Source organism: Gavia stellata, chromosome 5 (genome assembly GCF_030936135.1).
Source record: "Gavia stellata isolate bGavSte3 chromosome 5, bGavSte3.hap2, whole genome shotgun sequence".
In the NCBI taxonomy this organism is placed as follows: domain Eukaryota; kingdom Metazoa; phylum Chordata; class Aves; order Gaviiformes; family Gaviidae; genus Gavia; species Gavia stellata.
The window spans coordinates 15,187,649-15,201,452 of NC_082598.1; positions in this window are offsets into that span (position 1 = coordinate 15,187,649).

Consider the following 13,804-nt stretch of genomic DNA (forward strand, 5'->3'; position numbering starts at 1 on the left):
AAGATCATGTTAAATATTGGATGCTAAACTTTTCATCTAGGTTCTGCAAAATACAGATTAATAAAGTATCTAATTCATTCTTATTGAGTTCTTATCAATTAAGGTCTGAAAAGATCAGCTTGTGGAATAGCCTGCAATATATGGAAGCTGGGTACAGCATTTAGCATGTCAGTCTTCAGTCTGATAATTTTCTATGGCTTACTACCTCATTACATTTTGTATATGACAACAAATTATATGCATTATATATTTTAATATATAATTCCAATAATGTATTGCAAGTACAGCCAGTATTAAAGTATAGAATTTACTACTATAGTACATTACTTAATTAATTTTTATATGTTACACTATATAAATCTTACAATTTATTCCAGGAATTATAACTTCAGTTTTCATCTGCGGAATTAAAACTATTGGTTGAGCCCTACAATTTCCTGCCTGTTACCTCAAGTTCATTCTATTCCAAGAAGATCAAGACAGAAATGAAAAGGATTTAGGAACAAAGTTAACTATGCTTTTCAGCATTAAGGTACAGTGAAATATTTCTCCAAGTCATTGAAAATAATACAAGGAGATTACTGTTACATCAGATCTCCAGGTTACCATTTCATTATTCTGGATGAGCTCCCTTGCTGAATACTCCTGAAGAAGATACTACCACCAACTCCTCAGAAAATCTCTGCCCCCCAAGCTGTGAGTGCCTGTCTTATCAAATAGCTCTCCTGCCTCCAGCTGCCTCCTGAGAGACAAGAGCCCTTGATCCAATCGCCTAGCGCTGGGTCTAGTAGTAAACCCTCAGATGGACAGTCCCCTTTAAAGTTTGAATCTTCTGATTTACTGATGATCCTGGTTTTATAGACGACCAATGTAAACAAGCAGATGCACAGAAATAGTCTTTGGAGGGAGTTTTTTAGCTTTCTATTGTTTTTTGTTCTCAGGATAGGAACAAGAAAGTAAAGATCATTTAGAAACAGCCCATTTCCAAAATGCAATGCCCCTCTTTGTGTTCATGCTTCGCTTCTGATTCCTTTCTTGAAGAGCAGAAAAGTCAGGTCCCCCCTTCTTCATCAGGCTGCTGTAAGCACAGCTTAGTTCCTCCGCTGAACTTTTGTCTGGCTGAGGACCAAGCCCTCTTTATTGTTTTTTTCTCTCTCCTGCCAAAGTCTTCCTGTGCAAGATGTACTCCTTTCTCTTCTAACACCTAGTTTCTTTGTTCAGATCCTGATAATGTTCTATTGCTCCACGGCCTCTTCTGAGGGGAAAAATAATTTATTTTCTGATTTATGCTAACTCCTGACAATTCAGGTATTTCACTGGTCACAGTGCAATTGTTAATAAATCTTCCTTTCCTGCAGTAGGAGTACTGCCCCACTATGACTGAGGCAGCATCCCTGAATAGGGCTGTTATGGGGAGCGGGGGAAAATACAAATCTAACCAGATATTAAAACAAGTGGCAACAGTAGACTGCTTTAAAGACCAACACAGTGGTAGCGTGTGGGATTCTTTGCGTGGCTCTATATTCTAGCTTCAGGATAGAAATTTCCTTCTTGAGAGCTCTGGTTCTTTTTCCCTGACTCTGGCTTCTGGGCAAGGGAATGGAAAAAATGCTTTGCTAGTGCAGTCAGTTCTCAGATAGTGGAACAGGCCATGGTAGTTATCAAGAGCTAGCATAAACTGGAGTAGCAATTTCTATCACTTTTTGCTGGATTCAGACCCATGGATTCTCACGTAAGAGGTGTCATCAACTCAGATCACAGTCTTTTAAAAGCAGATTCAGAAATGCGATACTTCAACACTGTGCAAAGAATATTGTTTGGTGTAGACTCTCACAATCCACCTTAAAAATATATCTATATAAAATTAAATGCTTCTTGATTGTAGAATAACTCCTTGTAAATGACAGGAGTTGGTTACAGTTTCTAGGGCAGAAGCTACACTGTAAATAGTGAGGAAACCACTCACATTGTTACTTGTTGAGCTTTTAATAGGTTTCAATGTTCAAATCGAGAAGAGTGTATTCCTGAAGATATGTAGCAATAAACTACCAAATAAGTGATTTAGAAAGAAAGGAACACTGCCTTTTGCTCTCTACCTGCATTTAAAATGCGTTTTCAGAAACACCGCAGTCAGCAAAGGGCCTGAAGTTGCACGTCTGATGCAGAACAGAATAGGATCAAGGTGTGAAAGTCTGTCTGCAGAAATAACAAAATTCCTCACCCTCTATTTCAGCTGCTGAACCTATTACTCAGAATGATAATGTCAAGAATGCTTTACTGCAATATTGTTGGAAGAAAGCCCAGTTTAAGAGATTAGAGCATTGTGCGAGCCTGAGCCACAGGATTTCTCCCTGAAATTGAATTCTCTCCATTAATATACCACCTTATCTCCTACCTTTCTTACACTAACGTGGTTTCTGTATCCTAGAGAGTGCTCCAGTCACTGTGCTGCAGTCTGTCTTCTGGAGGCAAGGCAGAGAGAGTGTTTCATGTATCATCATTTTCTCCTGGTTCTCAATGAAAGTTTAGTACAAATGAACATATTTATTTTCAGAAATTTTCAATTTAAAGACAAACTATCAGAGTGTTCCTGATGAATCCTACTAAGCAGATGAAGTAATCCAGAAAGTTAAAATGTGCCATGTTTTAAGATGAATATGATAGTGGTTTTTTGGAGCTAATAGAAGAGTAACAGACCTATGGTGAACAGGTAGAGCATGACTGAACTCTATACCCATTTCTGCTACTTCCCCAAGGGCATTTCCACCACAGTACGTCTTGAATTTCCTCCCTCTTACACAGAGTAAATGACACAAAGAGCAAATACAAACACCGGAGAAACAAATAGTAACCACTCCTTTTGCCTAGGATTAATATAAAAACTACATAGTAGTTTCAGGAAACAACTGCCATGGGAAAACCTTTTTTCTCCCTTATACCACCCTGAATGTCCTGGAGCTGTAGATCATAATGACGTCAAGACCTCTGACTGGCTTTGACCTATAAATCCTAATCCTACCAGCAAGCAGATCCCATTTAATGTCTCTTCCTTTTCTTCCAGACTACTGTTAATTAGTTAATACTTCCAGAATTGTTAACAATATATAGTTACCCCTGTTTCTATCCATTTGCTTCAAAAGATAAACTGTGAGTCAGGAAATGCAAACTCCCTCTGGGAAAGGAAGTGGGGAGAAGAATAGGCGAGGATGAGAACAAGAAGCAGGAGAGTTTATATTGCTTTAGTGAAAGTTAATGCAAAAAGGTGGGGTTGTTTTCCCCATTTTTAATGCTTGACATTTTTTTCGGTTTTTGGTATACCTTTTTTAAGTGTCTTCTCATATTTATGTAAAATTAAGAACTCTCACAGAAAAGCACATTTCAATAAAAAATAAACATTGTTAACACTGCTGGTAAGGATTTCACCTTTTTGTGCTATGATCTTTTTTTAACATGCCAAAAGACACTCTTAGCTGGGTTAATTTTTCCTATTTAAAAGTATGTCATATAAAGTTGAGATGTTAATTTAAATAAAAATGCCCTAAAGCTGTTTTAAAATGAGACCTGAAGGAAGCAAAGGGTTGGGGGTTGGAGGAGGTCAAACAAAATCATATATTGCATCTCTCTTTCTTGGGCAATTCTCTGTTGTTCTGTGACAGTCAGAGAATAGTTACATCTTTCCATACATTGACCTAAGTTGTAAATGAGATGGATATCAACTGCATTTGAACTGATATAACAGCGTAAGTGAGGTCTTTCAAATTCTGTAAAAAGTGCCCTAAAATGCTTTCTTTATCATTAGCTCCTGAATGTGATAGCAGATGTGAAAACTACCTGCTGAAATGAGGAACCATTAAAGGTACATTGTTAGTTGTGCATCTTTTTGTTAATTATTAGATTTTTTAACGTGGAGGTCTCAGCACCTTTTTCCTTGTGGGACAGACCTAACTGTGAAGGAACAACCATATTTGAAGAACTCCTTCCTGAATGGCCCAGAAGAATCAGGAGAGACTGTAAGGAATTTTTCTTTCCTGAAGTACAGAAAACAATGAAAATGTTCAAAAGTTTTCTGTAAAAGCCAGAGGCGATGAACAAACAGAGTCTGTAAGCAATCAGATCTGCAGTCATCTCTATATTGATTCATGTCTGTAGTGACTGATGTCTCTGATATATATAAAGGATTTCAGCCCTGGGAAGGAGAAATTCACTGATGCCAAAATGGCTATGACAGCCAAGTGTACATTTCACAAGCTTTCCTGAGGCAGAGGCGGCAAGTGACTTCCTGCCTAAGTTATTTTTTGTCTGTTTGCTGGCTTAGATGTATGTGATGTACGCAGCTTCTTAGAGATCTGACACATCTCCTGTCAACCTAATGAAATTTGCATCGTCCTGAACTTTCAGTATGGACTCCCTTCTTTTTTTAACATCAGAATACCTCAAAAATTCAAGAAAATGCCAGAAAACACTGGAAACAAAATAACTTAGTGATATTCTCCTCATCTGGTCTGAGTTGGGTTTTTCGTATCAGCTAATTGGCAAATATCAAAATTAAAATCCACTATGAGCCATCCTATAAAGCTAAACATTTTGAATGAAAGAGAAGAACACAGAATTAAAAAAAAGACTAGGAGAAAGCATAAAATTAGAATTATTTTTTCATGTGTGTGAACATGAAATACAAATCTTCTGCAGTGCTCAAATGGTGCTGTTCAACAAGGAGAAATTTCCATGAGTTCACTTTTAGTTGATGTTTGCATGTTTCACTAGGGTCTCATTTGTATTAAATGAAAATTGCACTTTAAACATTAAAAGCAATATTAAAAAGGACAAAGATTAACAGTTTAATATGTTAGTATAGGGCTGTCCATATCCTATGTCAAGGAGATGCAGAATATTTTCTCTCTAACTACACCGAATGGCTGTTGTGACAGACAACGCATCGAAGAGGCTGAACAATAACACGAGTAGGCAATTTCCACAGTATCGGCAGGTCAGATTTAACCACAAGACCTCAAAATTGAGTACTGCTGGCCAGGAAGCATGGATAGTGAAGCTGGGAATATATTAATTCAACATACAGTCTTCTAGTGAAACCCCTGTTGACCCATTAGTAAGGATTAAATCTACCCTCCCATCAAACACTGTATGATAGGGCTTCCTTACTGTTCTCTAAGGGCCCGAAGACTCAGCTCCGCAAGGAAATGCCCTCGTCCTCACAGCTTTCAGCCGTTCAAAGGCTCAGCTTGTCCTTCTACCTATTGTTAGTTAATTTGAACGATTTTCTAGGAAATGAAGGCTTTTGACCTGTTTTAAATTTCAAATTTACCTTTTAGAGCAGGCCTTCTATAGCGTATCCTTTCCTTCTACCAGAGAGAAGATGGCGGACAAAGTGGTTGCAGGCTCTGTGTGGCACTGGTGTCTCCCTGGGTACCCCTGCACGGCAGGAAGCGCTCCAGGTGGCCTGTCCGCCTGCTCCTCCACCTCAGGGGAGCGCTGAGCCAACATGGCCTTGCTCCTTTGCGCCTGAGGCAGCTCAGTCACCCGTATTCGGCACTGCAGGGCTCTGGGCAGATCCGCAGCAAGACGCAAGGAGGACAGCATTTTTTCTGTTACACACAGGTTCCAAAATAGCTGGAACCCCCCAGTTTTTACCTTGAATGCACTTGTGGAACTTGTTAAATATAATCTCAGTTTCCTGACAGCAAAGAATTTACCTGGGTGTAAACATGGGCCCGGCTGTCACTGACAGCTCTGAGTCATGCGACATCGAGTTCTCGTTTAAGTAGATTTGTATCTTACATATAATTATGAAGTGCACTTCTGGAGAGAGAAAGACAGAAAGTGAAGAGATCTTTTGCATTTGTACAACATCTAAAGCAACAGGAACTTGGGTTTGTGACTCCATGATTTGCAATGGATAATGAAACATGAATGAAAATCAGATTACTTCATATGAATCCTGGGCCTATTGAAACCAATGGACATTTTGTTACTGGCATCAATTACATAATGACTTCTGCATCTCTTCTTACATTTCAGATAAAACACAGTCTTTCAGCTCAATTTGAAAAGTAGTGGGAAAGGAACTCAATAAACTGCAGGTTTGGAGTTTTCTTTATCATCTGCTTCGTCTTTGTTAAACTCAGTTAAGTGGAACCTTTAAAATTCAGGATTGTATTAACAAGGATGAAAACATAATAATATTATGAGCCCATCCGAGCTAAACCATTCATTTGATACAAATTATTGATTGAGTTTTACAGCTGTCTAGCTATCATAAAAGCATATACATTCATGCATTTTTAAATGCTGCAAAGTACAGGCTTATTTCTGCAGACACCTGGCTTTCTCCCTGGGCTTCCAGAAACACCTCCTCTCCCTCCCTAAAGAGCTTACCAGCTCAGATAGAAAGGAAGAAGGTAGGTTTCAGAAGATTCCTTGCCTACCCTTATAGGAACAGTTGTTTGCTTGGAGGAGAGAAAGTGTCATTTCAGCCGCTTGCACTAGAAGATCCCTCCAAATGTAAAAGATCCCTCTTTTGTCCAGAGAGGATATTTCTTTGGGTTCAGAGTCCCTTTGTAGAGGTGTCAGCCATTTCAGTGTCAGTCAGAGGTAAAGGGCCATCTGACTCCAGATGTTTTACTGGAGAACTTCTGCTTGGAAACCACAGAGAATCTCTGCAACTCATCAGTTTTCCAATACTATCCCGTATGTTAGCACCAGGTGAGGGCACAGAGGTGGGTCCGGTGAAGTACAGAGGGTGAAGTTTATATGATAACAAGGTATGACATTGTATGTGCCAGTTCTCTTCTTTCTAACAGATTTTAGGAATAATGTCACAGTATAAATATATAGACAAATGCTAGCTGCAGCTGCATGTGATCTCCAAAGATGCCAGTAAGGTTCCCTGATTAGGATTAGGAACAGAACTTCAAAATCCCTGACATTTGCACTCCTGTCTCAAAAGGCTCAAAATTTGTCCTCATTTGTGCTGATTTCTCTTTAAAAAGGAAAACAGAAGGTAGAGTAGGTATCCCTTAGTCCTATCTAGGATAAGGCCCCAGCAGTATTCAGCAAAAGCTTAATCATCGAACTAAAAACACTGTAGTGGGTGTGATCTAATTGCACGAGCAATTAAGTGGCCTGTTCCAAACCTTTGCATCTTGTCATGTAACTTATTAGGGACAGTCTTGGGCTGAGCATGGCAATAAGGAAAAATGTTATAACATACTGATATACTAAAAAACATACAAGAGTCATAATTCTTGTTTCCTGATAAAAAGTCCAAGTTTTTAAAACTGTAGCCCTTACTCTCACATTTTTTATTTAACAGCTCATTATTATTATGAGTCCCTTGCAGCTGAAGGTCATGGTACTGGAACTGGGATGGATTAAGGGTAACACATCATCTCCTGACCTGCTTGCAAAGGGCACCTCTGTTGCAAAATTAATGACCCTTTTTAACATAACCTGGCTTGGCATTGCCACCACATATTTCACCCCAATACTTGTCTTAACCTTGCTGTGCCATGGTTGCTCAAAGATGTCATAGCTTACCCTCACTTCAGATTTCTGTTGCTGCTTGCTCACAGGTAAAACCTCAAAGCTGAACTCTGCTGTTACGTTTTCAAGGCAGGTGAAAAACAAACCGCACACATGGACAAGGAGCCTGGTTTACTCCAGAGAAGCACTTTTTGGTGTTATTTCTTGTTATATCTAGATGATTGTTTTTATTAAGGGCTGTACGAGCTGTCTTCATAACAGTGACATCAGGACCGCTATTTAAAACCGCTATTTAAAAATGTGTTAAACTACAAGATACCTGGACTTGTAAAGAAGATAGGCTGATCCCCTGTGCAGTGAGTGGGGCATTGGGGACCAGTGAACCGCCCTGTCCTGCTTGGTCACCAGGCTGCAGAGGGGAAATCACGCTCTGATTCTGTTGGGAAAAGATTCTTACATTTAATTCCTTTCTCATGTTCAATATTGAAGGCCCTTTGTGAGAAACATTTCATAATCTAAGACACAGCAAACTGCACTGAAATCTGCAGCAGAACTCTTGAGTACATGAGAGGGCCAGGAAGGCTGTCGTATGTAGTACCATGGCTTTCAGAAGGAAGAATCCCTCCCTTTTTAATGAATAACATGGTCACAGGCACACAAGCATCCTGGTTAGTTACTTAAAGATTAAATTCTGTTGACTTGCTGCTAGTTCACAGTTCTGATTTGGTCACAGATGTTTTGCACTGAGTGCTGTCATGAACAAAACGGGAGCTGAATATGAATTGGGGAATTTAGGACACATTGGTCTTTAAAAATTATCAGAAAAGAAAGACCGAACAGTATGGTAGACTGTATTGCCAAGAATCCCAAAAGGCAGTTCACAGTTTGTGAACAGTTTTTTTCAAGGAACTGGCAGATTCAGGAAGACCAATCTAGACCACGATAGACTTAGTCCATATTTCCAAAATTGTTTTCCCAGACAAAAGAATGGAAAATATTTTTATGAACATAATTTTAAAAAGCAAACAATACTCCACAAATGGGTAAATATTTTGTTTGGGTTTTCTAACATGGAATCACGGAGTACAAAGACTTCCAAGATCAGCGCTGCTGGAGTTACTAGTCTTATTCAAAGACACTCAAAGAGCTTGGCTGGGGATGACGGAAAGGACAAGTTTGCTCTTACAAAGAGCCAATGATGAAATTGTGATTAAAAGTCACGCATGAGTATCAGGAGGAAATATTTATGCTACTGTTATGATGTCTAGACATGATCTAGACACAGTCCTGGGCAACTGGCTGTAGGTGGCCCTGCTTGAGCTGGGGGTTTGGACAAGATCACCTCCAGAGGTCCCTTCCAACGTCAACCACTCTATGATTCTGTATAGATATTACACATATTGAAAGAGAATGATTATTTTTAAAAGTCAAGTAGTTTTAATGGCTGTGGCAAAGCCACAGTGAAAAGAGACATGAGGAAACAGAAACAAAATATTGCCTCTATGTTTTTGCTTGATCAGTGATTGTGTTCCTTCAGTTTTTATGCCAATATAACTTGACTGAAATCAGCTTTTTCTGGCATCCCAGGGGATTCTACATCCAGCCAGTTCTTTGTCTAGCAGTTTGTTAAAGAATCAAGGAATGGCCTGTGATATTTGAATAGGTTAGTCCTTCATTCAGTGTTGGTGCTTTTAAGGGGAAAAGATGGAATTATTCCATCACCAACAATTTTTCATTTATTCAAAAAACTTACTGTTCAAAGAAAATCCATCTTTAGTCAACAAAAACCTTGCATATATGTTGTGAGTCCAGGGTGAAAAGACGTGCCAGATCTTCTTACTGGGTTTGGGACTCTAGGTCCCATTTCTGTACTGGTCCTTAATCTGTGCTGGAATCACCTTCTCTCTAAATCCGAACTGCTGCTTGACACAGTTACAAGCTATGGATATGCTGCTGTATCCAGAGACATGCAGCAACCTAAAGCACTGTAGTGACTGTCAGTATGTGGCGTGATTTTGATCTGTCCCAGTTAGCCCACTATGAGACAATAACTGGGCCCAGTCTGGAAGATAGCAGACTACAAGGACGATTCACAATAGGCGTTATGGACAAAACTGTGCCAGGTTTGGCTTCTCCACCCTACACAGTCCTCTGACATTATCCCAGCAGTCTTTGTACCCTCAGGTGATTCCTGAAGGCATGCAACAAACAGAGGTCATGTCATGTTATCAAACTCTGCCCCTGATGGGTTGCAACACAGCACTTACATTATTTCAAACATGTTGAACTCAAAATTGTGTCTTAGAAGCCCAGAAACTGTAATGCTCAGGAGAGGTACAAATCCAAGCACTACGTGGTGTGGACATGAATAAACTGTTCCACTTTGACTCTGCTTTATCTTGCCGTATGTAGCTGGCCCTGTTTTATTTTGCAGTATGTATGCAGCTATGGGGTCTTTCTTTGACCTCCAGGCTTGTTGATCCTGGTGAGAGCAAGAAATGGTATTTCTGCTGGGGGTAGAGGAGGGGTCAATCTTGTTAAGCACCAGACAATGGTGTAGTTATATCACCTGAAAACTTAATATGTAACAAGTAAGAAATTCCTGGGTGAAATTTAAATGCCTTTGATATGCATCAGGCCAAATCTGATGATCTAATAGTTCCTTCTGACCTTAACTTCGGTGAGATATGCCACGCGGGGAGGTGTCTCACCAGGGGCCACTGGGAAGCAAACTACAGCCCACATAAGTGTGGCCTGAATTGTTTCCCTTAGCAATTTTTTTAGCATGACACATTACCCTCTTCTCAGGTAATAAATGACAGGGGAAGCCTTTTCTTGCCTAAGAAAAGAAATGATACAATTTATGAGAAAAAAAAGTACTAAGGCAGCACTGTGTTAAATAAGGTAACAGCAACATAACATCAAGTAAAATTCTCCTGTAAAATCTACTGGCATGTAGCAATGACTATAATGTAGGTGTTATCTTAGGTGTAACATGACGGTACGGATTGCAAAAGAGACGTGGAAACTGTGATTATGTTGTACAGCAAACAGGAAATTGTTCCGCTTACAGCATACAAAGAAAAAACTCACTTCCATAATCAAATAAACCTGGCTAAAACATCAGGATATTATCAATTGCACTTGATGAATGGCCACTTACACTGCGCAGAACACAGTTTTGGCAAAGCATCATACGGGCATGCTGCCAATCCTGCCATGCTCGTGAGGCAGGCATGTGTGACTCAGCGGAGAAATACATTGGTGTTGAGTGACTCTAGGTTCCTCTTCTACCAAAAGCATTTGAAGTGAGACCTTTCGCGCTGCGAATGGGAGGTGGGCACACTGTCGGCACATCTCTGAAGGGCGATCCTCCCCAAATACTCATCATGTCGTTGTTGGTGGACATTTGGGCTCTCTTTCTGTATTGAAAGGGCAAGTACTAATAACGAACAAGACAGACAACGCAGCAATACAAGGAGTTAAACGGATAAATAAATAGTGCAAACCAGTGCTACATACTTTCAATAATACATACTGCACTAGCATCCTGGTGGTTATGAAAACACGTCACCTAAGTATTTGATATGTCATGCATTAGCCAATAATGGACAAACCCATTTGAAAATACAGGAAGATTTTTAGGTATAGAATTCCAACTTTAAAAAAGTTCTGTTCAGTACACATACCAGTAAGTGCATTGTTGTTATTACATGACTATGTCATGGTAAAGAAGAAGGATTTTACAGTTGAAGAGTTTTAAGCTATTTAATTTCACCTAAAGAGTACCCAAAATATAACTTAGCTGATCTCTTTAAGAGCCTATCTCTTTAAGATCCTAGTTTCTGTGGAGAAATCAAACCACTGTGAGTTGAATTAGGATAATTATGATTTCTCTATTAATCGCTCTTACAAGTATAGCATTTTTTATTCTGCCATCATAATCTAATAATCTAAAGTTTAATGATTTAATGTGAACTTCACAAGCCAATGCCAAAGCAGACAGACATATTTATATTCAAAAAGAGTACCTATTATATTTATCAGAATATGGCACCATTTAGAAAACCACTCCTGGGAGATGTTATCTTTGACACTCAGGTTTTCGTTATCCACACTCGCTTTTCTTTTCCTTAAAAATATCCAGAAAGTTAAAAACACTTGGCAGAACTTAATTAATTGCGGTATGTGATTGGCACACTGTATCCTAAAACCCAGTATTGCAGCATTGCTGCTTAATGTATAATGCAGGTGTCCCAGAGGTTAATACTTATATTAGTTTAATGCCAAGGTGATACAGTGGCTGGAAAACAATGATACTTGGGAAAGCAAACTCACCGTTTGGTAAATGATCACTTGAAACCAGTCTTACACTTCCGCGTATTGCCAGGCAGAAGGAAAAGATGTCAAAAAAAGGATTAGCCCATAAATGTGGTTTCTGTTCCGCAGTGCTAGGCGGATGATGCATTCCACTAAACTCTCCATGGATCTGGGAAAAACCAGTAGTGAGAGCACATGGTGTACTTTATCTCAAGCTTTCCTTTCATAAATCTGGCAGGAGTTCCTTACCGTTTGAACAGAAATGGGGTGATGTGTGCTGTTCATCTGTTATGGAAGAGAGTGCATTGGTCAGGTCATTCAGACACTACCCGAAGGGACCAGGAAGAGATGTGATGACCTAAAGAGTTTAAATTAAGCAGCTTCTATCTCAGGACAGCATTTCCAAAGGCCTAGCAGGACCTCATGATGACAGGCTAAGACCCTTCGGGAACCAAAACAGTCATGTTGGAGCTAGCGAGTGCTGGCTGGTGAGATCTTGTTTCTCTTGGTGCTTCTTCCTTAAAATGCACACTGCTGGCACATGGAAAGAGCTTCGACTCTAGATTATAACACAATTCAAACTATGGACTTTCAGATAAAGAAACTTTCATCTTCTGGAAAAGGTGGGATGAAAAAGATTTGTAAACAAATGTAGCCAACTCTACGTAGTCTTCTCTGGATGCATGGGAGAACTGTCTCCCTCTGTCCCCAGGTGAACCCCCCGCAGACCCCAGTGCTCTCCCCGTGGGGCCTCCCAGCCCACATGCCCACCTCCATCTCTCCCAGTGTCTCCACTGAGTATGCCCAGTTATGGTGAGGGCAGGCACAGCCCCCCGTCCCACCAGTCTGTTCTCCAGGGATGAGGGTGCCGTAGGCCAGGCAGGGCCAGTGGGCAACCTTCCTCCTTGCTGACTAGCCAGCTGCTGTGACATGGAGCCTTGTTCACACGAGACATGCAAATCAAGCAGCTATATGGTCTGGCACAGTGCATAGCCATGCTCTCTTGGACTTGACCTTGACAACCCAGCTCAGCTGAGTTTCTTTGTACCCAGTGTGGGCCTCGGCCTCATTTCCTTTTTGGTATCCTGTAACCAGGTACAGAGGACGACTCCTGAATGCTTTCAGAGATGAGTGAACAGGAGATTTCCCAGAGTCATAAGCTTTTATGAGAAGGGTCCTTGAAAACAGACTGGAGTTGGAGAGCAGACCTGGAGGCTACAGCTAAGAGAGATGACCTCCAGCCCGAGATGATCTGTAGGTTGGCATATTCTTGGAGTAGGATGAACTGTTCTGGGAGGACACTGAGATGGTGGCTTGAATCACCAGTGGTGGTCAGCCTCTCTCCACTGCCCTGCCAGAAATGCTGCATGTGAGAGGATGAACTGACTATCAAGGGACACTACTGTGTGTGGAAGCCCTTCCTCTTCTTTGGTGGCTCTGACCATCTGTGAGAAAGAGAACAAGAATGATTGAATAGTACATGCACTGGGCAAGCCTCAATTTTCTCAGTCATCTCCTGTGTAGAAGGACTGTTGTGCTTCAGATTTTTTCAGGTATATCTGCATCACCAAGAAGCCTGGAGACAGCTATACTGCCAGGAGACCTAAGTCAGGTCAGGTGTTGTCTTCTGGGTTAGGTGCTATCCCCGTGCCCCTGGAGCAAATCTGCTGATGGCACATCCCTCACTGCCCTTGGGGCCCTGCCCACATTGCCACCACAGGACTGGATCCGCAGCATGACCAAACCAGTCAGATGCAGTAGGCTGCCCGCAAAACCCAATAGCACTCCTCTGCCAAGAAGCGCAATCTAACCACCTTGAAAGACCTTTCCTTCGTATCAGTCCTTTGTTGGCTCAGCTGGTCATTGACTCTTGCACAGCCCAGCTGTGACGTTCTCTGTGCATTCACGGTTATCAGGGTAGGGTCAGCAACTGGCTCTGGTTCCAGCTCTTTGTACAATTGATTTTGCTGCCTTGTGATACGCT